The 17,987-nt window shown below is 41.8% G+C and overlaps 1 long non-coding RNA gene across 1 annotated transcript in view; it reads right to left on the bottom strand.

The window, feature by feature from the left end:
* The window catches only part of LOC120543404, a 120,698-nt gene that overhangs the window by 44,912 nt on the left and 57,799 nt on the right, over nucleotides 1-17,987 (bottom strand). The window contains exon 2 of the long non-coding RNA XR_005636330.1: nucleotides 14,541-14,667. This is a non-coding gene — a long non-coding RNA (uncharacterized LOC120543404). The remainder of the gene's footprint in view (nucleotides 1-14,540; nucleotides 14,668-17,987) is intronic.

The following is a 17,987-nucleotide window of genomic DNA, read 5'->3' as shown; positions in this document are numbered from 1 at the left end:
TGGTCTTCTAGGGGCACCAGGGGAACTCCCATAGCCTTGGTGATGATGGTGAAAGAGTAAGGGCACAAGGCAGGGCACCCGTCTACCACAGGGCAGACACACACTAGGGCTACTCTGTGATGGCCTGGCACCTTGTCTAGGCGTTGTTCCTGCCTTGCCGCTAATGATTGCTGGGGTAGGCTCCAGATGCCCCATGACCCTGACGTGGATTAGCAGGTTATGAAGACTAATGGACTTTGCTTTCTTACTGGGAGCATTCCTCTGGGTGTTAGAAGAAATTTTAAATGCTTTGGAGAGATGGCAGGTAAACTTCTCCATTAATTTTTTCAAATGGGAATTGAATGTTCCATGTTATTAGGAGCCAGTCTCCATGTCCAGGGTCTTGTCTATCTAGGAGTTTGCTACCCATCATTCCACTAAACTGGCATCGCACTTGACCCTCACCCTTCCTTCTGCTGGTGGCAAGTCCTCCAGATGGTCCATTTTGGGTTAAGAGCAGCCAGGTTATATGGGCTGTATGCCCACTAGGTGCTCACAAATGCCACCACCTGTCTCGAGAAGTGGGGCTCGGTAAGCCCTATGCCAGGCAGCGAAAACTTTTAAAAAACGTCTGCTGCCATTTGGGTCATTGTAAAGTGTTCTTTGTCTGACCTTTCAGCCCAAATCTGTTCGCCAAGGAGGACCCTGCCTGGATCACAAACCTCCAGATGACCGAGCTCCGATGAATCCCTAAGGCGCAGAAGCCCCCACCATTAAGTCACACTTCCACCACGAACCTCACCAGGAAAAGTGATTTCAGAAAATAAGATAAGATGTTATTATGAGATAAATTATAACAATAATTTATTTGCAGAGCAACACAGTTGTGCGCTGGTTAGCCCTGCTATCTTATGGATTTAATGTCCTTGGTCTGAATTCAGAACCTGGGTCCTTTACATGTTCTCCCCATGTTTACATTGGTTTATCTCCCGTAACCCAAAGACGAGTCCGTCAGGTCTGCTGGTGTAAACTGGCCCAGTGTGGCCGCCTGTAGTGAATCTCCGTATGATTACAGCTCATCAAACCGCCTCTTCCAAATACAGTATCAGACTGATGATTGATTGACTTTTGTCCTTTCGTGTTGTGCACGCCGCCGTTCTGTTATTCCATTGTACGCCAGAGTGTGGCGCCCGAGGCACACAAGCGCATTGTCCTCAACTCCTCGCACTTTGTCACATGCGCAGTCAGTCGCCTGCCTCTGCTGACTCCTTCAATTTGAGGCCGGCTTTAGCAACTTCAGTTTGTCCGTCCGACTTCGCCTTCTCCTGTTTTTTCGCTGCTGTGCTCTTTTTAGTCTTAATTGCGATCTAATGGAGAGTTTTCTATGTTCCTTTGAGCTGACCACCTGGCCTTTGTCAAGTAACTACCCAAAGGGCACTAGAGTGCCCGCAGATGAGTCCTCACCATTAGCCCGTCATTAGCCATCTGCCTTGCCTTTGTGCTCCGGAGAAGCCGCACGAGCTGACCCAATTAGCCTTTAAGATGACCCACCAGACCCGCCCACGCAGACCTCCTCCGCTTTGTGCTCGGGAGACATAAACCGTGGGCGATCAGCTCTGTTGACCAGCTCTGAGCGAACATCTCGACCATCTGCTACAGCGACACTGAAAGAAAAGATCAGTGCACGATCGTGTCTCAATATGCCGTCAGTTTTATACACCGCAGCTCGGCATATCCTTTTCTGTAGCCCTTCCCTTTCGTTGACTTTTGGGAGAAAAAAACCGTGCCAGTATAGTAATGCAGTACTTAAAGGTTACGTCAATCGGTCTACAGTTTATATAACGCCTTCCGCAACAACCAGGTTAACAAGGCGGTTGACAGAGCCCTGCAGAATAACCCGTCGTCCGGCTGCGTCAATCTGTGGACATTTTATATAACACCGTTCACAATGAGCACTGCCACAAAGGCATTACACAGCAGCGAGAAAATGATATGGCAGAGAACGAGTGTTTTATAAAGCGCCTTTTACCTCAAAGAACCTTATAGCCTAGTGAAGAATATCCATCTCAGCACTGCTGCCCTTCATTTAATGTGTGCCAACACACTGGCACTGAGGTTTGCAGGGCTAGGCCAGTTTGAATGGTGAGGACCACAGCACGAAGAATATGGCTCCCCCTGTCATAACATGCAGTTGCTTTTGTAGAAAATGAACTGTATGTGTCAACACACTGTGTTGCTTCAGCTCACGTGGCATTGTCAACCGGTTCATATTTTGTATTGTGTCATGAGCAGCGGGACTCAGCTCTGCACAATGAGGCAAATAATTGTCTCTCACAGAGAAGTAGAAAAAATGGAGTGTCTACAGGAAGGGAGCACCCCTCAGGATGGTAATGCCACTCTTTATTTTATATACCACTTTTGACAGCTGGCATTATCATGGGGTGCTTTAGAAAAATAGTGAACGTTATTCTTCACTGCATAACTACATGGACTTGTCTTTTACAAAAAGAAAAAAAATGCAAGCCCACCCAGAACACAGTGGTGCTTATATTTGTGATTTATATCGCACCTTTTGCAATGACACAATGTGAGCAGAGAAACAGAAATAAGGAGTACATCAGGTAAGCTATCAACTAAAGCAGAGTTAGCTAGGTTCTTGTTTATTACAGCACCAGGGAGTAGCGACATGTTGTATGTTTGTCACATATGCAAGTAAGTATTTCACCCTTATGAGTCACAATACTTGAAGTACTACTGCTACTACATATATATATATATATATATATATATATATATATATATATATATATATATTACGGTATAATACATACAGTGGTGTGAAAAACTATATGCCCCCTTCCTGATTTCTTATTCTTTTGCATGTTTGTCACACAAAATGTTTCTGATCATCAAACACATATAACCATTAGTCAAATATAACACAAGTAAACACAAAATGCAGTTTTTAAATGATGGTTTTTATTATTTAGAGAGAAAAAATCCAAACCTACATGGCCCTGTGTGAAAATGTAATTGCCCCTGAACCTAATAACTGGTTGGGCCACCCTTAGCAGCAATAACTGCAATCAAGCGTTTGCGATAACTTGCAATGAGTCTTTTACAGCTCTGGAGGAATTTTGGCCCACTCATCTTTGCAGAATTGTTGTAATTCAGCTTTATTTGAGGGTTTTCTGGCATGAACCGCCTTTTTAAGGTCATGCCAGAGCATCTCAATTGGATTCAGGTCAGGACTTTGACTAGGCCACTCCAAAGTCTTCATTTTGTTTTTCTTCAGCCATTCAGAGGTGGATTTGCTGGTGTGTTTTGGGTCATTGTCCTGTTGCAGCACCCAAGATCGCTTCAGCTTGAGTTGACGAACAGATGGCGGACATTCTCCTTCAGGATTTTTGGTAGACAGTAGAATTCATGGTTCCATCTATCACAGCAAGCCTTCCAGGTCCAGAAGCAGCAAAACAACCCCAGACCATCACACTACCACCACCATATTTTACTGTTGGTATGATGTTCTTTTTCTGAAATGCTGTCTTCCTTTTACGCCAGATGTAACGGGACATTTGCCTTCCAAAAAATTCAACTTTTGTCTCATCAGTCCACAAGGTATTTTCCCAAAAGTCTTGGCAATCATTGAGATGTTTCTTAGCAAAATTGAGACGAGCTCTAATGTTCTTTTGCTTAACAGTGGTTTGCGTCTTGGAAATCTGCCATGCAGGCCGTTTTGCCCAGTCTCTTTCTTATGGTGGAGTCGTGAACACTGACCTTAATTGAGGCAAGTGAGGCCTGCAGTTCTTTAGACATTGTCCTGGGGTCTTTTGTGACCTCTCGGATGAGTCGTCTCTGCGCTCTTGGGGTAATTTTGGTCGGCCGGCCACTCCTGGGAAGGTTCACCACTGTTCCATGTTTTTGCCATTTGTGGATAATGGCTCTCACTGTGGTTCGCTGGAGTCCCAAAGCTTTAGAAATGGCTTTATAACCTTTATCAGACTGATAGATCTCAATTACTTCTGTTCTCATTTGTTCCTGAATTTCTTTGGATCTTGGCATGATGTCTAGCTTTTGAGGTGCTTTTGGTCTACTTCTCTGTGTCAGGCAGCTCCTATTTAAGTGATGTCTTGATTGAAACAGGTGTGGCAGTAATCAGGCCTGGGGGTGGCTACGGAAATTGAACTCAGGTGTGATACACCACAGTTAGGTTATTTTTGAACAAGGGGGCAGTTACTTTTTCACACAGGGCCATGTAGGTTTGGATTTTTTTTTCTCCCTAAATAATAAAAACCATCATTTAAAAACTGCATTTTGTGTTTACTTGTGTTATATTTGACTAATGGTTAAATGTGTTTGATGATCAGAAACATTTTGTGTGACGAACATGCAAAAGAATAAGAAATCAGGAAGGGGGCAAATAGTTTTTCACACCACTGTATATACACATGTTGATCTATGCACACACTTACATACAATATATTAATAAAACATATAAGCATTCAAAAGTTTCGGAACACCAAAACGTATTCATGTTTTGGACAGAAACTTAAACCTTTTTAATCAAGATACCATTAAACTGATTTAAAAATACAGCCTATACATTACTAACGTTGCTAATAGTTATTACTGCTTGAATTGGCTGATTTTAAATGTTTAATTTCACCTATGACTACAAAGCCCCCTTTTCAGAACCATTCATTCAGTGTTCTAATATTAAGCTCCTTTACATAATTAGTCAATTTAAGTGTAATTGGTTATTAGAGAAACCTTTATAATTGTTTAAACTCTACTGAAACCTGTTATTCTGTTTATTTGGGAAGCAAGAGTTCAATTCTGCCTTCAAAAATGGCCAAAATGAAACAGTTTTCTCAAGAAATATGTCAGTCTATTGTTTTGGGTTTTTTTGGCAGTATGGAGGCTATTCAGTTCGGCTGATTGCCAAGAAACTGATGATGTCACACTGTCAAAGGGTGGTCTGCAAGAGAGGCGGGGCATTCCTTGTCTCAGCTGGGAGGCAGGAGAAACAGATGGACTGGAGGCTTGGCTGGGGTGGACAGAAGACCCTTACCCAGCTGGAAGCCCAGTATAATGGATGGAACATCTAAACCAGGGTGGTTGGCATTCACATTTCCATTCATAAGTGAAAAGAAGTGAGGGGCAGTGGGGGATTAAGCTCCATTTGCATACCTGCAGGGTGTGAATAAATCACAGACAGTACTCCTGGGTTGGGTTTGAAAGGAAGACCTCCATGTCCCCCAGGGAATCAGAGTCAGGAGATGGAGAGGACAAAGTTCACCTGAGAGGAGGAAAAAGATTCTATTGTATTGTTTCTTGCCGGAGGAAGACGTCTGTACAAGGTATTTAGGTGAAAATAAACGATCATTTGCACCCGGGACTGTTGTGGTGTGGATGTAAGTGAGGATGTCTGTGATGTCCCCATAATAATATAATCACTGTATATAATGTACAGTGCTTTGTAAAGGTATGCAGCCTGAAACTATTTGGACATTTTACTGTCTCAGAATCTAAACTTATAATATGAAATAAGGATTTTTTTAAAAATAATCTACAAAAAACATGTACATCATGTCAAATGAACAGAAACTAACTGAAAACCTTTTGACATTTTGGAAAAAGGGAAAAATAAAAATAGTGAGATTTAAAAAATCTTGATACCCTTTGTAAGTCTAAGGCTGACTTTGCTCAGGTGTAGGGTTTTAACCGGAACAACTCACCCAGTGTGCTGGTCATCCCCACCTTAATTCATTTAGGAGGACATGTCCCCCCACTCACTGAGGTCAAATTCATAGCAAATCAGTAATATAATTAGGGAGAACAACAGATCTGAGGAGGAGAACAGGACTATCTCAAAGACACAAATCATGCCTTGGATCTCAGTGCAGTCCATCTCACAAAAGCGTTTAAAAATAGGAAAATAAGGTCACACTTGCCTAAGTCAGGGCTCCTCTTTAAACTCGGTCACTGTACAGCAATGGCACCTGCCGGAGAGACTACTTTGGCGCCATAACACATGCACTTCAGATGGGAGACCATCTAGGAAAAATTAGAATTAGAATTAGAACAATCTAGACGAGAACAGGCCATTCAGCCCAACAAAGCTCGCCAGTCCTATCCACTTGTTTCCTCCAAGAAAACATCAAGTCGAGTTTTGAAAGTCCCTAACGTCTTACTGTCTACCACACTACTTGGTAGCTTATTCCAAGTGTCTATCGTTCTTTGTGTAAAGAAAAACTTCCTAATGTTTGTGCGAAATTTACCCTTAACAAGTTTCCAACTGTGTCCCCGTGTTCTTGATGAGCTCATTTTAAAATACAAGTCTCGATCCACTGTACTAATTCCCTTCATAATTTTAAACACTTCAATCATGTCACCTCTTAATCTTCTTTTGCTTAAACTGTAAAGGCTCAGCTCTTTTAATCTTTCCTCATAATTCATCCCCTATAGACCTGGAATCAGCCTAGTCGCTCTCCTCTGGACCTTTTCTAGCACTGCTATGTCCTTTTGTAGCCTGGAGACCAAAACTGCACACAGTACTCAAGATGAGGCCTCACCAGTGCATTATAAAGGTTGAGCAGAACCTCCTTGGACTTGTACTCCACAGATCGTGCTATATAACCTAACATTCTGTTAGCCTTCTTAATGGCTTCTGAACACTGTGGGGAAGTTGATAGCTTGGAGTCCACTATGACTCCTAAATCCTTCTCATAAGGTGTACTCTTGATTTTCCGACCGCCCATTGTGTATTCAAACCTAATATTTTTACTTCCTATGTGTAATACTTTACATTTACTGACATTAAATTTCATCTGTCACAAATCTGCCCAATCCTGTATGCTATCCAAGTCCTTCTGTAATGATATAACGGATTCCAAATTATCTGCTAATCCACCTATCTTGGTATCATCTGCAAACTTAACCAGCTTGTTACTTATATTCCTATCTAAATCATTTATATATATATTAAAAATAGCAGCGGCCCTAGCACTGACCCCTGTGGAACACCACTCTTAACATCGGCCAGTTCTGATGAGGTTCCTCGCACCATCACCCTCTGCTTCCTGTGTCTGAGCCAATTCTGCACCCATCTAAAAACATCACCCTGAACTCCCACTTCTTTTAACTTGATGCCCAACCTCTCATGTGGCACCTTATCAAATGCTTTCTGAAAGTCCAGATAAATAATATCATAAGCTCCACTTTGATCGTATCCTTTTGTTGCCTCCTCATAGAATTCCAACATGTTAGTAAACACACCTCCCTCTTCTGAACCCATGCTGACTGTTCAGAATAACTCCTGTCCTTGTCATGTGTTGCTCAATCTTATCCTTAATAATTCCTTCCATTAATTTTCCTGTGATGCATGTTAAGCTTACTGGCCTATAGTTGCTTGGATCTGCCCTGTCACCCTTTTTATATAATGGGATGATATTTGCCATTTTCCAGTCCTTTGGAATCTCTCCAGTGCACAGTGACTTCCTAAAACAATGTGTCAAGGGTTTATATATGTACTCACTAGCCTCCTTAAAAACACAAGGATAAATATTATGTGGTCCTGGTGATTTGTTTGATTTCGTCTTATTTAATCTGAGCAGCACTTCTCACACTACAATTTCCAAATCCCTCAGTACCTCCTTAGTAGTCGCGTTTACCTCTGGCAGGTTATCCACTTGCTCACTTGTAAACACCTCAGAAGAATGTAAGTTTAGGGCATCTGCTATTTCATTGTCTGTATCTTTTAATTCCCCCTTACTATTCCTGATGAACTTGACCTCCTCCTTAACTGTTCTTTTACTACTAAAATACTGAAAGAATCTCTTTGGGGTCTTCTTTCGCCGTATCTGCTATATTCCTCTCCAACTGTCTTTTAGCCTCTCTGATATCCTTCTTAATGGTTGCCCTCATTTTCTCATACGCGCTACGGTTCTCTTTGCAGTCATTGGGTTGCTGCTGGTAGAGGTGTTAATGAGGCCAGCATGGGGCGCTTACCCTGTGGTTTGAATGTGAATCCCTAATCCTATAAAAATGGTGCCATCCTTCGGATGAGACGTAAATCAGAGGTCCCGATCCTCTGTGATCACTAAAGATGCCTGGGCATCCTTCGTAAAGAGTAGGGTGCATCCCGATGTCCACGCTAAATTGCCTCCATTAGCCTAGTCATTCTGGCCCCCAATTGTCTCTCTCTCTCTCCCCCCTTCACCACCTGATGTGTTCATGTGTGCCGAGTGTAGTGGCGCAAAAATGGCTGCTGTCACATCATCCAGGTGTATGCTACACATTAGTGGTGGCTGAAGTGGCTCCCCACTCACCATGTATAGCACTTTGAGTAGAGAGGAAAGTGCTATATAAATGTTATGAATTATTATTATTATTGTCACTCTGTGAGTTGCAGAAGACAATGGCTGTAATGTTAAAGGATGTTCACAGCTCAACAATCTCCAAGATGCTGCACAGAAAAGAACCATCATGAAAGAGTGGAAAGGAAGAAAGCCTGGTTGAAAACAAAACAAAAACTAAAACAATACGTCCTTACCCACAGACACCACTTTGAATATACTGCAGAGGTGTGGCAGAAGGTCTCGTGGTCTGAAGAAATTAAATTGAACCACTGGCCATTAGCCAGGCAATACCATACTTTCTGTACAACGCAGTAGTGGCAGCACCCTGTTTTGGGGATGATTTTCAAAAGCAGAAACTAGCAGTCTGGTCAGGAGTGACGGGAAGACGAACACAGCACAATACAAAGAGATCCTAAAGGAAAACTTGCTTCTCTTCTGCCAAAAACCTTAAATTGGAGGAAGTTTGTCTTTCAACAGGACAATGAATTGAAGCCCACTGTGACAGAAACAATGGAGTAGCCTAAAATGAAGACAATTGATGCCCTTGAGTGGCCCGGGCTTAACTCCATTAAACACTTGTGGTGAAACCTAAAAGCTGCTGTCTACCACTGTGCCCCATCTAACCTGGCAGAGCTTCCACAATTTACAAGGAGAAATGGGCACATCTCGTTCTGTCATTTTGTGCAAAAGTAATTGAGGAGGCTAATCTAGAGAGACTGTGAAATGGGGGTTCAAGCAAGTATAAAATGTGTAGGGGGGGGGGGTCCAGAGATACATATTGTTGACATTTCCATTTTTTAATGACATATAATTTTCTTTTTTTTGCCAGCCCATTAAAAAGACTTACAAAATATTCCCAGACATATTGATCTGAGAGATGAGCCAGTCACATAGTCAGGAGAAAAGGCAGAAGATGGACATCAGAAATTTCACGGTGGAATCACAAAGACAAGAAAAGACCAAGAGGGTGTCCATATGGAAGATGGGTGGACGAGATAAAAGTATTTGTAGGTGTGATATGGATAAGTAAAGCAGCCAACCATAATGTGAATTTTTAGTGTATATTTTTTTATATTTATCTATATTTAGTGTATATATAGATAGTAATAGTGCTGACAAATTCCAACAGCCTGGGAATGGCATTACCAATGAGTCACCAACACCCCTATAGCTGGCATTCGTTCATTTTGATGAGCAGCCTGGAAGAAGGCACAGTGGAGGTACATGGCTTCCCATCGAGGGTGTCCAACAACTACTCTGTCCTCCTGCAATAGCAGCCACCTGCTTGAGACCAGGACTTCATCCCTCCGACCCTGCTCATCAAAAGTGGGATTTGGAAAATGGATAGATGGAGTAAATGCAGTGCCTCCTTTGCCCACTCCAATGTGGGTACGGAATAGTCAACGAGCTCCAGTGAATTCCGTATGAAAGGCCTTTTTTTTTATAATTTATTGTTCCAGTATTAACAATTGCTGAATTGCACTGTTTTGCAACTCCATCATAGTGGAGTTATGAAGGTGACAGCCGGTTGAGGTGTGACCAGAGTTGTTTGGGGCAGCTCTCTTCCCTTTGTTGATAACGTTATGTTTCAGCTAGGGTTCCTCCTCTGGCTGGGGTTTAAATTTAGAAATTGTGGATTATCTAGTTCCCTTATATTTAACCATCCTGTCCTACGTGCCAAGTGTTTTGCGGGCGGTTTCCTAAGAGGTGAGACCCCAGCCCATCCTCACAAGAGACTGCCCTAAGCCCTAAAAAGGCAGGGGCAACCCACAGTCCTTTGCAGTTCATTCAAATGTGCTTGGGAGTGGTAAGTTTCTTGGTTTTCTGATGTTCTTGTGCTTTGTGTGTACTGGATTGTTGACCTCTGTGCTCTGTATTTCAACTATTCTTTGGATTTCAAATTGGGACTTTGTTTGACTTGGATTGTCTTTGCTGGAAACTCCTTTTTGCCTTCTTATGTTCCTTTTTGAAAATAAAATATTTTACTTGTAAAGATTCCATGGTGCCCCTTGTGATACTAGACAGGGCTTTTGACCAGATTCCCCAAGGGCATCTTAAGGATTGTTCAGGACGTACACGCTTTGGAACTCCTGAGTTTCATAAAAGATAATATATTGAGAAAGACCATTAAAGAGAAGAGGTCTGTAGATAAGTGATGAAGTCTCTCCAAAATCGTCAGACTTTGGAGATGTCTCAGAAATAACAGGTATTATTGTCATGCTACAGTCAGGGTTTCTTCTTCTTTTTATTGTCATTTTTGGATTATTATACTCCTTGTATTTTTGCTTTTATGCAATTTTTGCTAATGGAAGACCACCCATATAAAAGTGGGCCAGGAGGTGCAGCATTAGTCACTGCACCACCACCCTACCCAATTTACATGCAATTTCCCTCTTCAATGCTACAGTCCTCCTCTGGAAAACAAATGACACTCATCAACCCTCCATTGGCACTGTCATCTTGCACATGCCTAGATGCTTCTCATAAGCTCTTCAGTTTCGTCCTTTTCTAGAAATGCAGAATCGGGGTCCACAAACACTGGCAACAGAGCGGCTTACCAAGGAAGGTAAGCTCACTTCTTGTGTATCTCCCATAATATTCTGAAGCGAATGGGACAGAACACGCTGCCATCTGGTTTACATTTTAGCAGAAGTTTTGGAATGTAAATGTTTCCATGATGTGACGTCCAGGGGACCACCTCTAGCCTTTACATTGAAGCTGAGAAGAAGAATCTCTCAAATGTTGTGGAGTGCATTCCAGATGCTTCTGGTTTTTTTTTTCTGGTTTACTGTGGATTTTCACTTTGTCTCTGGGTACTGATTGCTAGATTGTGGATTTGGGTTTGTTAGCTTAGGGTTGACTTTTTAGACCAGGGGTGTCGAACTCCTTTCCTGGAGGGCCGCAGTGGCTGCAGGTTTTCATTCTAACCATCTTCTTAATTAGTGACCAGTTTTGCTGCTAATTACTTCTTTTAATTAACTTGACTCAGACCCCTTAGTTGTCTCTTTTTCTTTAATTAGCAGCCAAACAATAATGAGACACAAAACAAGCTGCCACATGACCAGCTCACCAGTGCCCGTCACACAATATCTGAAAATAAAGAAAAGTGAAGGTCTCAGTAAGGCTGATCTCTCAACTCACCAAAACACTTTGACAATGTTTTTATGAAAAACAGAAAGTCAACAGATTTGGAAATGTCTGCTTTGGCAGAACGAGAGCAGTAAAAAGCCATGGAATTAAATAACGGGTTTAATTAACAGCAAGCATCGGATTCTCATTAAGAAATTGGTTGGAGTTTGAAGCCCCAGTTTAGCTGGTCATCTGTAGGCTCGTTTCATGCCTTATTTCTGTTTGGCTGCCATTTAATGAGGAAACGAATCAATTCAGAGGACTGAATCCTTCTAATAGGGCTATTAAAATGAAGGGGAAAAAAGTGAATTAGCAGTGAAAACTGGTCACTGATTAGGAAAAGGATTAGAATGAAAACCTGTAACCACTGCGGCCCACCAGGCCTGGAGCTTGACACCCATGTTTTAGACAAATTCTTTTTGCCTTGTTTTGCCATTTTCTTGTTTATATCAAATGGATCCTTTGAATTTAAGAAACATTGTTTTTTGTTGTCCTTTCAGACCAGAGGGTTACTGTCATTCTCTATCTTGAAGGATTTTTTTTATTACTTGTGACATTTAAAAGTAATTTTTTTGTAACTTTTTACGTATGAACATTTTGAGCCTGAGCAGGCTTTGAAGCTTGCCTTTTGAGATTGAGACCAGGCTGTCTGGGGTGAGGCCTGTTTTCTGAGGTCTCATTTATAAATCTTTGTGTGGATTTGTGCATGAAAATATGTGTACGCCAAAAAAAGGAAAATGTGTGCGCCAAAATATAATCAAATTTATAAAACCTGGTGTACGCACATTTATATGCAATTCATCTTTATAAATCACAATCATCTAGTAAATGTTCATGCATGAACATGACTCGATTCTCACCTGGTTGCCACCCACAAACAAACCAATATGGACTATATTAATCAACCTTGTACATATGCAATCATGATGCTGCAGAACTTCATTGGTTATTAGAGCAGTGACCCAAGCCGGTGCAGCCAGACTTTGAGGAGCTCTGTGGTACGCACAGCGTTGTAGCACTTCTCCTCTGTCCTCTAGGGTTGGGGAAAGATGTAAGACACCCGCGTCTGAGCGCATAGCCACTATCACCTGGAACATGTTTTGATTTGACTGCTTTTACAATGACTAGTACAAGCCATATGAAACACTGAGCGTTCAACCAGTTACCTTACCAACAAGCAACCAAACACTAAGTCATACGCCAACAGTATGGTTCTTTGTCTCAAAATAAACGAATCTTGGGCTGACCCAGGCTACCGAGCCACGACATCTGTCAGTCTCATCATGGCTTTACAGATGACTTGTGTGTTAATGGAATGTCACCACTTAAGTTAACAAAAGCAGCGTCACTACCACTAGGTGTCAATATTGCAAAATGAGTGCAGTAACTTGCTACAGTTATGTTAGGAAAACCGGCCGCTGCTGCAAATTGCCTTTTTTTGTTGGCATGTACAACCAAACCATACAGAAACTGAATGTAGCACCTCCTCAGTCATCTATGACTTTCAGCACAGTTGGCATGATGGAGTAGAAAGAAGCTTTGCTGAAATATTCCTGGGCAGTTCCCTTTGGTAGGTGCCTGTTGCCAGAATATCAACCGTTGTTAAAACTTGGAAGTGAGGAGGTATACCCTGATTTCGGGCAGTCTGTCTTTATAATGCCAGGACTAAATCAGCATATTGTTTGATTAGACTGGCTTTTGGGAGCCTAAACCAACTCATAAGCCACTCATCATCATGGGCAAAAGACCTCCTGCCAGTCCCTAAAAGCCTGTTCCCTTCATATTGACCATTTGCATAGGTTTCAAGCCATGCTGTGTCAAGCCACTAGGCCATGAAAAGGCTACAGGACACAGTAATTAGAGCTTTCTGTATGCAGGAAGTGAATCAAGCCTGTGTGTTTGCTGTGCTCTCGTTTCTAATCCTGAAAAGTGACAACAGATAGTCGATATGCCGTGCTTCAGTAGACGCCTGACATTGGCACCTAGTGATCTTATCTTGTATGCAGCTGCTGGGCCATTTTTGAGTGATTTTGAATGGTGTACCACTTTACAGCTGAGCAGACATTTTATGTACTGACTAGTGGCAAAGATGACATCCCATGGCAGTGCCATGTTTAAAGTCACTGAACTCTTTAGTGTGACCCATTGTACTGCCGATGTTTGTCAAAGGAGACTGCATGGTTATGTCCTTGGTTTTAGGCACCTGTTAACAATGAAACACGTGAGCTCAATCATTTGGAGTAGTGTCCACACACCTTTGGCCATCTAGTGTATATGTTTGTTCTGCCCCTAGATTTCAACATTGGATCTTCAATTTGTCCTTTCTGGCTTTGACCTTGGCTCGTCCCTGACTACATTTACTTGCTTATCAATTTGTTTTAATCTCCTGGTCTTTTGCATTTGTTCACAATAATCCTTGAGCTTTTGTTTTCGCTCCTAACACTCTCTGCTGGTGTCTGAGTTTAGAGTTGAGTGGTGATTTGAAGCATCAGAACTCAAAATCAATGTGAGCAAGCGGGCACAATGCCTGTCCTAGATGCCAATGGACTAAGTGTATTGTATAGATGTGCTTTATTTAGCCTTTGATTTATTTGTACGTTGAGAAGCCTACTGTGATCACCTCTCCCTCCAGAATGCGTTGTAATAAATGTCATTTGTGATGTATGTTGGGCTTGTCTGGACAAAGTGTTCCAGGTCATGATGGCATAAGCAGGCATACAGTTCACGTGAAAGACTTGTACCTTTGGAGTCCTGTAAATAATGGGTGCTTTAATAAATTCATTCCACACTTTAGATGATTTATTCAAAATGGACTTGAGTAGGCAAAATATCCCTTTCTAACCCACTCTGCCATAATCCTTTCAATTTGGATAAGCTATGACTTGTTTGACTGAGGAATGCTGAACTGCTAACACTCCGTCCCATGGCCACTCAAGCAATGCACAGTGCTTGTAATAAGGCATGTAGAACATGCATAAAAGATTGGGGTTCCTAACTGGAAGTACCCATGTAATAGCTGAAAGGTGGATTAAAAGGTGAGAAGAACAAGCAAAGTTTGGCTCTGCAACTCACCGATGTGCCTTCTGTTGAAGCTGATCATTAGCTGGTAGAGACTTCCTGTCCAGGGCTGGTTTTTACAAGGCTGTCATACTGGATGGAGCAAAGTTAGGTTTCTTCTCTTGCTACAAGATCTTCTTCTCTGCGGATGAAGAAAGGAAACTTGTAAGCAAATGTACAGCTTGTAAATCTTTCCCACATGTACTCATGGAACTTCAATCCCAGCTGCAGTAGTGGTCTAGCGTTAAAAATGCCCTGGAATTTGCTTTTGTCAACACTTGCCCAACACATTTGGCCAGGACATCCACCAACTTCACACCTTCTTCAGTGCATCTACACGTAACATTCTTGACTGATTTGTGTAGTATGTAGTCAGTAGCCGTCATATGGTCAGAGGTACAGAGTACGGTGTAATCCACACTTGTATGTCCAACCAACACTGTGATATACTGTACAGAGCACTGTGCATGGCCAAGAGTTTTAAGTTGTCTTTTGAGCAAACATCGCAATGGAAAAAATGTGTGACATAAAGCACAGGCTGTGCAGACACTCCACTGACACTGACTCTCTGATACTCTACCCTCACCATCAGTTTCCCTTATTTCTCACATCCTGCAGACCTTCAAGAGTCTTGTCATGGACTACATGAGTCCTCTTGTGAAAGACCACTTGGGGCCACTGCAGTTTGCCTATCAGATAAAGACTGGAGTGGAAAATGCAATTGTTTATCTGCTCCTCAAGGCTTATTGCCATCTGGACCAACCAGGTAGCACTGCGAGGACTGTATTTTTTCAGTTTCTCCAGTGCCTTTAAACCATGCCTGTTAAGGGGAAAGCTCAGAGATATGCAGTAGGATGAGCCTGAGATTCTAGGACTGTGTGAGCAACAGTGGAGCAACCACAAGGAACATTCCTTTCTCCTTTTCTCTTCATTCAGTATACCTCAGACTATAAATATAACACCAGGTCAGGTCACATACACACATCCTCAGATAATTCTGCACTAATGGGGTGTATTGATAAGAGGGATGAGATAGAGGAGAGGAGAGAATTAAGGGGAAGAACTTTGAGAACTGGCTGCAACTCAACATCAGCAAAACCAAGGAACTGACACACAAAGGGCCTCTACGCCCGGTCATTGTTCATGCATTGAATGTGAGGTGATGAACTGCTAGTTGGGGGTCCACATCAGTGATGGGCTGGGCTGGTCACGTATCATAACAGGAGCTATATAAGAAAGGTAAGGCAGAGCACTTGATTTACTAATATTTTTTCTGTCATATTTTCTACTGTAGTTTAAACTTTTGATATGTGTTGCCTTAAACAGATTGGTTAGGATATTAAACAGAGATAATGCTGATGGCTAAAATGTCATTGTCTGTAGCTCTACATCAAAGTTTAGACTGCAGCTTCTGAGCAACTGCAAAATCCAGTGCTGCAGCATTCATTTGGCTTTAGCAAGGACAGACTCAGTTCAAGTGAACTAATGGCTGTGATTTTATAATTGTTTGTGGGAAAGGAAGGCAGACAAATGATACTGCCATTATTTCCCAATTTGTGTTTTCTTGAAGTTCCACTGTACTTGTGTTTTACTGAACACAAATTTTTTGATAGCAAAGAAGGATTAGGCTGTTGTATTTTCCCCAAGTGCCAGTTCTTCATGTGAGGCACACTAATCACAGCACAAATTATCGTTGTGTAGAATATGCTATCTGCTCAGCTAGTAAAATGCAATTATTGGGTTGTGTCTGATGTCCTACTCGTATACACAGTGCCTTCAGGAAGTATTCAGACTCCTTCTCTTTTTTCACTTTTTGTTATGTTGGAGCCTTGTGCTAAAACCATTTAAATTCATTTTTCCCCACATCAAGCAATGCTCAATACCTCAGAATGACAAAGTGAAAACAAGATTTTTGAAATTGTTGAATATGTATTAAAAACAACAAACTGAAATATCCCATATTCTGTCTTTTTACTCAGTACTTTGTTGAAGCCTCTTTGGCAGTGATTCCAGCTTGGAGTCTGCTTGAGTTTCATGCAACAAGCATGACACACCTGGATTTGGGGATTTTCTGTCATTCTTCTCAGCAGATCCTGTCAAGCTTTCTCAGGTTGGATGGAGACTGACAGTCAACAGGGGTTTTAGGTCTCTCCAGAGATGTTCAACTGTTTCAGGTCCAGGATCAGGCTGGGCCATTCAAGGACATTCCTAAATACCATTACCCAGTTGTCCCTAAGCCACTCCTATGTAGCCATTGCTTTGTGCTTTGTGTCATTGTCCTGTTGAAAGGTGAACCTTCGGCCCAGTCTGATGTATGGACTGCTCAGGAGCAGGTTATTATGAAGGATGTCTACGTACTTTGCTCTATTCAGCTTTCCCTCAACCTTGACTAGTCTCCTAGTCTTTAACCCCGCAGCACGATTCTGCCACCACCATGTTTCACTGCTGGAATGATATTGCACAAATAAAGAGCGGTGCCTGGTTTCCTCCACACATAAAACTAATCTTGGCTTCATCAGACCAGAGAATTGTGTTTCTCACAGTATACAATAATAAATAATAATAATAATACATTTTATTTATATAGCGCCTTCCCCATGCTCAAGGCACTTACAGAATATAAGAAAGAACGGTAGGGTATACAGTATATAGCATTGTACAAACCAAATAAATAAATAAAGAAGATTAAGACAGTAAATTCAGAGAGAAGCCTAACAGACAACATAACTGATGGTCTAGCACACACATACAGGTTACATGAGCATCTTGACAGCGAGGTAAACTGAGAGAAGGATAGTGAAGTCAAGTAGAGCTAAAAGCCTTCCTGAACAGACGAGTTTTGAGTTGTTTTTTAAAAGAATTCATGGAGTCAGCTGACCTGATTAATTTCGGTAGGTCATTCCAGAGTCTGGGCGCTATACAGCTGAAGGCCCTGCTGTCACCCATGGAGTGTACAGTAGATTAGTGTGGGGCATATATATATATACAGTGGTGTGAAAAACTATTTGCCCCCTTCCTGATTTCTTATTCTTTTGCATGTTTGTCACACAAAATGTTTCTGATCATCAAACACATTTAACCATTAGTCAAATATAACACAAGTAAACACAAAATGCAGTTTTAAATGATGGTTTTTATTATTTAGGGAGAAAAAAAAATCCAAACCTACATGGCCCTGTGTGAAAAAGTAATTGCCCCCTGAACCTAATAACTGGTTGGGCCACCCTTAGCAGCAACAACTGCAATCAAGCGTGAGGGTGATAACTTGCAATGAGTCTTTACAGCTCTGGAGGAATTTTTGCCCACTCATCTTTGCAGAATTGTTGTAATTCAGCTTTATTTGAGGGTTTTCTAGCATGAACCGCCTTTTTAAGGTCATGCCATAGCATCTCAATTGGATTCAGGTCAGGACTTTGACTAGGCCACTCCAAAGTCTTCATTTTGTTTTTCTTCAGCCATTCA

Source organism: Polypterus senegalus, chromosome 13 (genome assembly GCF_016835505.1).
Source record: "Polypterus senegalus isolate Bchr_013 chromosome 13, ASM1683550v1, whole genome shotgun sequence".
NCBI classification, from domain to species: Eukaryota; Metazoa; Chordata; class Cladistia; order Polypteriformes; family Polypteridae; genus Polypterus; species Polypterus senegalus.
Note: the sequence above shows the minus strand (reverse complement) of the source record. Positions and strands in the feature narration are given on the sequence as shown.